The sequence below is a fragment of the Sinohyriopsis cumingii genome, chromosome 4 (genome assembly GCF_028554795.1).
Source record: "Sinohyriopsis cumingii isolate HCF-2022 chromosome 4, ASM2855479v2, whole genome shotgun sequence".
Taxonomy (NCBI): Eukaryota; Metazoa; Mollusca; class Bivalvia; order Unionida; family Unionidae; genus Sinohyriopsis; species Sinohyriopsis cumingii.
In genome coordinates, this window is record NC_142964.1 from 54,377,577 (window position 1) to 54,387,315 (window position 9,739).

The following is a 9,739-nucleotide window of genomic DNA, read 5'->3' on the forward strand; positions in this document are numbered from 1 at the left end:
CAATTTCATTTGTTCTTTCAATTTCTGCAAATGCATTTGCTTTTCTTCTTTATCTTTTTGAAGTTCCAACTTCCTCAACTCCAATTCCATCTTGTATTTTAATTTTAATTCATTTACTTTTATGTCAGAATCTGATACAGACTTACTGATCGAAACCAAAGCACTTTTATCCAAAACATTCTTTTCTACCAAATACTGGACCAAAATATTTTTTATTTCTTGCTTCATTAAGGAAGCATTTGCCTCAGAGAGATATTTTCTAGCAAGTTGAATCAATTCATCTTTCTTCAAAAGGTCTATATGTTCCTGGGTATGACTTGAAAGAAAGATTTTCACTTTTGATGACATTGTAAAGAGCTTGCTGATTTCACTAAGGATTTCAAAATTGTAAAAGAAAACTTGGGATTTAAAAAATTTCAGATACTAGAGAATTCAAATTTCAAAAAACAGTTTTCTGAAATATTTTAGCCAATATCATATACATGTATCCCAGACAAGCTCCGAATTTTCTTTGTTACATGTTTAGGCTCTAATAAACAGTAACAAGAAAAGAGTGAAGACAACAAGCTTTGTAAAATTTAACAAACAATTTATTTCCCTTGAAAAACAAGGTAAAAATGGAAAAAAGAACTTTGGGTTTTAAGAATCAAATCCAAAATTAATCCAAGATTATTCCACGAATTAAAAATTATTAGTCCTAGTAATATAATGTTCTAATGAATTTGAGTTTGAGTCCTGATGAAAATCCAAAATCAAATATAAATGAAATCAAATATACATAACATGAAGGTCATATTTTTCCTGGTTTAATGTTTATTTGTCTGTAACTGCACTGCTTTCATTAAAAACACAACCAAGTCCTGTCCATTTTTTAGATTTACAATAGACTGACATTAATATCATTAATTGGTTGGGCATGGACATATCATGGAATTCATCTATTGATATATCCTGCTCCCTTTTAATCATTTGTGTATCAAAAATGCACTACAATATTTCTGGCTTGCTTGGGCTAAGATGAATTTGACCCACTGACATCAGATTATTTCTTGTTATTTTTGGATCAGCATTTAATGGCACTGTAAAAAGTAAAACAAGAATTGCATAAAATCTTTAGGAGTATTGGGAAATGAGAGTCCAACCTAAGATCAAAACACACCAGCTGACCTGATATGGGCTTGGGAACTGGACACAGTACTCCTGCTTGCTGACCACTGAATTAATGTGCCTGTTTCATAAAATATAAAATATTCATAAGATACAAGATTATGACTTACAAGAGTTTTGTGTTAATATAATTTCATACAATTAATACAATTTCATATGAATTTTTAAATTTAATTTTTGTAGTGAAGACTAAGAACTTAAATTATTTGTCTAAAACTTCAAATTTTGATTCATACTTGACTGAAATGTAAAGGCCTAAAGTTAACTGAATTAAATATTTTTCAATGAAAATTAAAGACAGTGAAACCAAAATTAATGTGATTTCAAGTTACATCACCACTCTTGGGAATGCAACTATTGCACAAGATAGGTGTAGAAGACATACTGAAATTTATCCACATTATGTATTATAAGAGAAGTATACTGTATCAGGTTAGGAGTATAGTGCTGGGGTCATGCTACCAGGTGAAGTGGGCAAGTAGATGAAGAAAGCAAATTTGTCCAGGAAATTATGTTTCTCCAAAATGCTTACCTGATCACATTAACAGTAGGATACAAGGCTGCAACCTTCCAAATCCAGTCCATATGAAAGATGAAAATTTGTCTAGTGTTTGTATCATATACAAAGGGCAATAACTCTTGCTCATTATCTCCCCTTGCCACCACTAGGTGTTGCGTTTTTATGTGAGTGAACTACCAATGAGGACGTTCACAGAGCAGGGTGGATGGGGTTGGGTGTCTTTAAGTAATGTGATCAGGTAAGAATTCTCAGAGAAACACAATTCATATTAATTAACAAGAAAAATTAGCTTTTTCTTTTGAATACATTGCCCAATCACATTAACATTAGGAGAATAGGTGACAGGAGGGAATGCTTACCTATACCTTAAGTATCCTGCTTGGGAAGAAAGAGTTGATTTCCTATGTTGTTGTTGTGTTTAATGTCACTTTTCAGCACGATAGGTTATACATGGCAGCCAGTATAACTGGTGGATAAAGAACCCACAGCCACAAGACCCACCTTATTCAGGTTTTATGTCTGAGCTAAATCCCAGAGACAAAAAAGGAGACTCTGCATGCCAGTCTACAGATAACGTCTTGGACTGAAAAATGTTTACTAAAATCAGGCTTGCAAAGATCCCTGATTCCATGACCTGCAATCCTCCTGAGTTGACTCTGATCTTTTGAGATGTCCGAATATGCAGAGTGTGTAAGCCTCAAAGATCAGGAGGTGACATGATTTTTTCATGAGGAGAAAGAAGCATTTGCGGTTGACATGACTTGTCTCTGTACTTCAAGTGGTGTTTGAGGATGTGGACAGGATCTTGCATGGCAGCTGCTCTCAACTTAACTATAGAGAAGAGAATATTACTGCTCTCTGACTTCCATGGATGGTAACCACTTCATGGCTACAAAACCTGGTTGTCATGAGGATCAATAATCCATCCAGTCTAAAATGAAGACAGATTGGGTGGACAGAAACATCATGTAAGTTGCTCACAATGCATGCTAAAGCTATCAGGAAACTCGTTTTGTATGATAACAGATACAATGGGTTCTGGGCTGATGACTCAGATTTATCTGAATTGAGCCATGTTAAGACCCAGGACAGATTACATTTTGGAAATATGGTGAGGGGTTTGGTCTTTTCAAATCAAAATCAAGTCTGAAAGATGGTGACCAATATCTCTTCTGCCATGATGCCTGAACACGTCAGATATCATGGAGTGGTAGTCTTGAAGGTAACAGGCACCCACTTTTTCTCCTTGTAGATCCAGAGAAAAAAGTATGTAGTTAACTGATCAAGGCACACAAACGATGGAAAACATCCCTCATAAGACTTCAGAATGGAGGGCCTTCTTGCTCTCAAGAGTCTCTCCACTGTCAAAGCAGGAGTGGACAACTATGACATGTTCTTTGATAAGGTTTGGCCATAATCTCCCTGGATAGGTCTACTGCTAGATAGAGCAGACTGTTGACTAAGAACTTGTCCCATCTGAGTTCTTACCAAAATTATTCTGACCCAATATTTTCTTTATTATTTTTGTTACAATGTGGGGTGGAGGGTGAGGAAGGCAAATTTTATTATTTTTGTTACAATGTGGGTTGGAGGGTGAGGAAGGCAAATTTTTATTATTTTTGTTACAATGTGGGGTGGAGGGTGAAGAAGGCAAATTCCCATTACCCCTCGCAATTGATTGACAATGCATCCATGGCCTAAGCTTCTGGGCCATTTGTGGTTCTGCCTCAATGCATCCATGGCCTAAGCTTCTGGCCATTTGTGGTTCTGCCTCAATACAAAATGGTTTATCATTGGATACTCAACACCCCCAAAGCACAAAAAGCCAAGAAAAACTGATGGATGAAGGGACCACAAAATTAAAAATGAATGCTGCAGTGTGATAATAAGTCAATACGACATAGGTTTCAAACTAGAGTGTGAGCAATAGGCAGTGTGAGCAATAGGCAGCATGAGCAATAGGCAGCGTGAGCAATTGGCAGCGTGAGCAATAGGCAGTGTGAGCAAAACCAGGAATCACAAGATGCATCATCAATAGTGTGTTGTACCAAGTGGTCTAAAATGTAAAAAGTACAAAAACAAAATAAAGAAAATAATATTTACCATTTGTTTAGGAATTAATATTAATCCAAATAAATCCAAAGTCCTGTATGGATGGTTTGAACTTAAAAACAATTTGGCTTGGATTGATGAGAGGTGTTTTGTATGCTGTATGGAAATGAAGCTTATAAACTGGTGAAACTTAGGGCATGTGGAGGTAATGGACCAGAGTTAATTCCCTTTGAAGGATGAATTTTCTTCTTTTAGTAGGGCTGGATTTGGGAGGCTTATATCCTAATGTTAATGTGATTGGGGAATGTATTTATAAGAGAAATGTTAACTTTGCCTTGTTCTATTAGGAAAGAAAAATGACTTTACTGTTACTTTTTCGATGTTGACTGAGTGACTAGTTTCTGGGTTTTGAAATGCTCCTTTGAGTAGTGTTTTCAGTAACAGGTGAAATGTATTTCATGTAGCCTCACAAACATTCACAGGCATGTGTGTTTAATAGCAAACTGATCATTAACTCTTCCCCATGCAAATAACAATAGTTATCAATGCTCAATTCCTACAAGTTATCATTTCATGATGAAACTAATTTGTTCTAGTAAAATATTTCTTTGCAAATACTTACCCAATCACAATACCTTAGGAGAACTACTACTACCTTGCAAATCCAGCCCTCTCAGATAAAGCATTTAGTTAAAAAAGCTAAAGTTATCTGCCCACCTAGGTGGTGGGCAGAGTGATCTCCCCTTGGAATTGGGATTGGTGGCAAACTCATGAATATCTCAGTTACTACTGGAACAGAAAGCATGCTCTCTATATGCAGTGCATCTAGTTCTGCCAAATGTAAATTTGCAGCTGTTGTGATGACATTGGTTAAAATATGATAAGCAGCTCTGTTCAGGACCCAGGCCATTTTAGAGATCGACTCCCATGAATGTACCACGGAGTTTGGATTATGAGATGATGTGCTCTGTTCAGGACCCAGTCCATTTTAGAGTTGACTCTTATGAATGTACCATGGAGTTCGGATTATGAGATGATGTGCTCTGTTCAGGACCCAGTCCATTTTAGAGTTGACTCTTATGAATGTACCATGGAGTTCGGATTATGAGATGATGTGCTCTGTTCAGGACCCAGTCCATTTTAGAGTTGACTCTGATGAATGTACCATGGAGTTCGGATTATGAGATGATGTGCTCTGTTAAAAACCCAGGCCATTTTAGAGATTGACTCCCATGAATGTACCTTGGAGTTCGGATTATGAGATGATGTGCTCTGTTCAGGACCCAGTCCATTTTAGAGTTGACTCTTATGAATGTACCATGGAGTTCGGATTATGAGATGATGTGCTCTGTTCAGGACCCAGTCCATTTTAGAGTTGACTCTTATGAATGTACCATGGAGTTCGGATTATGAGATGATGTGCTCTGTTCAGGACCCAGTCCATTTTAGAGTTGACTCTGATGAATGTACCATGGAGTTCGGATTATGAGATGATGTGCTCTGTTAAAAACCCAGGCCATTTTAGAGATTGACTCCCATGAATGTACCTTGGAGTTCGGATTATGAGATGATGTGCTCTGTTCAGGACCCAGTCCATTTTAGAGTTGACTCTTATGAATGTACCATGGAGTTCGGATTATGAGATGATGTGCTCTGTTCAGGACCCAGTCCATTTTAGAGTTGACTCTTATGAATGTACCATGGAGTTCGGATTATGAGATGATGTGCTCTGTTAAAAACCCAGGCCATTTTAGAGATTGACTCCCATGAATGTACCATGGAGTTCGGATTATGAGATGATGTGCTCTGTTCATGACCCAGTCCATTTTAGAGATTGACTCCCATGAATGTACCTTGGAGTTCGGATTATGAGATGATGTGCTCTGTTCAGGACCCAGGCCATTTTAGAGATCGACTCCCATGAATGTACCATGGAGTTTGGATTATGAGATGATGTGCTCTGTTCCACCTGTTTGAAACTTGCCATCGACACAGAGTCCAACATAAAGCCAATGGATACATCATTGTGGTCCAGTTGGTGAGTGTGACTGAAAGATATTTGTTCCATACGAATAGAGTACGTCTTTTTTCATCCCCAAAGCTGTGATGTCCCGGTCAACTGCTGAAGGGTCCAAATGAAAGGCTGGATATACAGATATTCTAGAACCAGCCAAAAAAAACTTCATGGAATTCATTTTGTTACTGATGATGATGCTAAACAGTTCAACAAGTCTGTGAATCTGCAGCAGTAATTAAAGTTGAATTCTTCCTTTTTCATGACAAGATCAACAGATGCTGGAACTCTGGTCCAGGTAGTTCATAAAGTAGGAGGAGGTGGGCAGAACTCTGGAGGCAAAAGGCAGAAAAACTTCTGCAATGGAAGCTCTAAAGTGAAAGAGCCTGAAAGCAAGCACAATACATGATGCGAGTCTGTTGCCTGATTGAAGGAGATGGCGAAGAGTGTCGAGGTCTGCCAATGACAAAACTCATGGAGTGTCTTGAAGTAGAAACGGTAATTTCCAATTGGTCCAAGTCCCTTCTATTGTACCAAGGTTTGAGAGAATTGAGAAGTCGTAGATACTAAGCCTGGCATCATAAATGTAGAGTGCAGTGAGGCCATGTTATTCTGGTCTCCCTAATTGCCTGTATACACTGGGTTCAATAGACTGGATGACAGATTGATTTCCTGGAACTGTGTTGCCATCTTTGTTCCTTAGGATCCGTTGTAGTTGGCCTAGGCCAGTGTATGGGTTTCAGGATGTTTGATCCATGTGACTAGTCTGTGTACTGGTTGAGTGAAAGGATACTTTGTTAAACATCAAGATCTGTAGAGTGGAACTTTGAGAAGGCAAGGCCTAAAGGTATTGCTGGCGACACAGGTGCTGGTGCCATCTCTGATCATGTATATTTCTGGCATTTTGTAACTGGAAAGACTTTTGTTAATTAATCTCCCTTATCTGCCAAATATTTCTCCACTGAGGACATGTCAATATATAGGCTTATAGTGTCTTCATCCTTAGCCATGCATTTCTGCAATTTGCCCATGGTCTAATCTGTAAGACAAACAGAGCTATACATATAAACCTTTTGAATTTCTGTGCTTGTCTCTTATTATACATGAACTGGAAAATAGCTGATGAATTTAATAAAGTTAGGAAGCATCAAGGTAAAAACCAAAATAATTCACCATACTATCTGTGTGAGGTTCTAGGACCCATACAGGTAAATGCAATTAAGCGTGGTGTCCAGACACTAAACGTATTAGCAGAGAAACTCACCAGTATGTAGCCAGTCACTGTGGAAATCTAAACATACCGAGTTTTCTATAGGTCTCAGGGACTTACAAGTTAACAAAGATTAAAAGTACAGCCCAAAGTTGCAAAGACTACCCATGCAAGTACCTAAGTACAATTAAATGTATAAAGATAACAAAGTGTGGTAAAATTGTAAAGGCAGAACTTTGTCAACATAGTGTGTGTCATTTGGATTTTTAATGTAGCTTTTACAATTTTTCAGTCATACCGCTATGATGTCTGTGGTATGGCAATTTATAGTGATGTCTAGCACTTAGGCATCATGCCGCAGACATGTAGCATGATGTTCCACCCAGTCACATTATCCTGACACCAGGCCAACCAGTCCTAACACTAACCTCTTAATGCTGAGTACCAAGCACAGCAGTTGCAAATATCATTTTTAAATCTTTGGTACTACTTGGCCGGGATTCGAACCTGCAACAACCTGCATCCGAGGCAGATGCTCTAACCACCAGACATAGAAATAAAGGAAAGTTAAAAATGTAGATGGATTACACTTTCCTTGTGAAGAACACCTCCAACTTGTATCAGTGTTGATTTTGGTTTTTGTTGACATGGTAACAGTGTGTCTCCAACTTGTATCAATGTTGATTTTGGTTTTTGTTGACATGGTAACAGTGCGTCTCCAACTTGTATCAATGTTGATTTTGGTTTTTCCCGACAAGGTCTTTTATGGTAAGAGTGTGTTTCCAACTTGTATCAATGTTGATTTTGGTTTTTGCAAGGTCTTTCATGGTAACAGTGTATTTCCAACTTGTATCAATGTTGATTTTGGGTTTTTGCAAGGTCTTTCATGGTAACAGTGTATTTCCAACTTGTATCAATGTTGATTTTGGTTTTTGCAAGGTCTTTCATGGTAACAGTGTATTTCCAACTTGTATCAATGTTGACTTTGGGTTTTTACAAGGTCTTTCATGGTAAGAGTGTATTTCCAACTTGTATCAATGATGATTTTGGTTTTTGCGTAGGTCTTTCATGGTACGAGTGTGTTTCCAACTTGTATCAATGTTGATTTTGGTTTTTGCAAGGTCTTTCATGGTAAGAGTGTATTTCCAACTTGTATCAATGTTGATTTTGGTTTTTGCAAGGTCTTTCATGGTAAGAGTGTGTTTCTTGGCATGAATGGAAGTAGTAATTGAGATATTCATTGGTTTTGCAGGCAATCCTTATATCATGGGGAGATCACACTGCCTGACTGACACCTAGGTGGGCAGATAACATTTTAGCTCTTTTCAGCTAAAAGTTTTATCTGGGAGGGCTAGATTTGCAAGGCAGCAGTAGTTCTCCTATGTTATTATGATTGGGCAATGTATTTTAAGAAGAAACTTAAAACTTCCAAAAGTAAAGAACAACTTGCATTTTAACAGAATTGGTAAAAGTGGTTCTAAATATATTTTCTGAAGATTTTAACAGTTGTGCAAATGCAATTTCAGTTTGAAAATATCAGCGAACCTGTTAACTGGTAATAACAGTAACCAGAGATGTGTCTAAGAAATACCTCTTCATTAGACAGGTTTCTTTGTAATTTTTATGTACATACATAAAGGAAAATATAAAATTCTTATAAAGTATAAATATTATGTGATTGAAGATTCAATCCCAAAAACACTAGGACCATGCTATGTTGCGGAATTCGAAAGGCACTGTATGGTCAATGTTGCTTTTACTTTACATCCCCTGAGTATTTGAAGAGGAAAACATAAAAATGTAATTTAAAATAAATCTTGCCAATGCATGATGTTATTATGATTATTTATATAAAATACTGAAAGCAATATTGAAAATATTGAAATACTAAAATTTGCAATCCTATCTATGGATTGTTGTAAAAAAGATAGAAAGTGTGAGTGGTCACATTAAGAAACTGTTTCTAAAAATACATGCACCTATAGCACATGTATAGTGCCAAATTTGTTCTTAGTTGTCTGCCAATTCAGTAGGAAAGAAGTATCGAGGTCATTCATATATCAAATTTAATGCTTCTTCTCATCCTTGTAGTTGTAAAGTTCAGGTTATTCATTCATAACAGCAGTGACTACAGAATGAAAACTATGGTGTAAAGACACCTGTGCATGCTATATGGGTTGTTTCATTGTATAGAAAAGTTTTCAACTGCCATTTTATATGGGTTGTTTCATTGTATAGAAAAGTTTTCAACGGCCATTTTATATGGGTTGTTTCATTGTATAGAAAAGTTTTCAACGGCCATTTTATATGGGTTGTTTCATTGTATAGAAAAGTTTTCAACTGCCATTTTATATGGGTTGTTTCATTGTATAGAAAAGTTTTCAACTGCCATTTTATATGGGTTGTTTCATTGTATAGAAAAGTTTTCAACTGCCATTTTATATGGGTTGTTTCATTGTATAGAAAAGTTTTCAACTGCCATTTTATATGGGTTGTTTCATTGTATAGAAAAGTTTTCAACTGCCATTTTCTAGAAGAAAAAAATTTAATTTCTTGGTTAAGTGGTAGTTGATTAGGTATTTTTAAAAAACCATTTTGCAATTACAATACTTTAATATTGGTATTCCTATGAGTTACAATACTGTAACATTGGTATTCCTATGAGTTACAATACTGTAACACTGGTATTCCTATGAGTTACAATACTGTAATATTGGTATTCCTATGAGTTACAATACTGTAACACTGGTATTCCTATGAGTTACAATACTGTAAC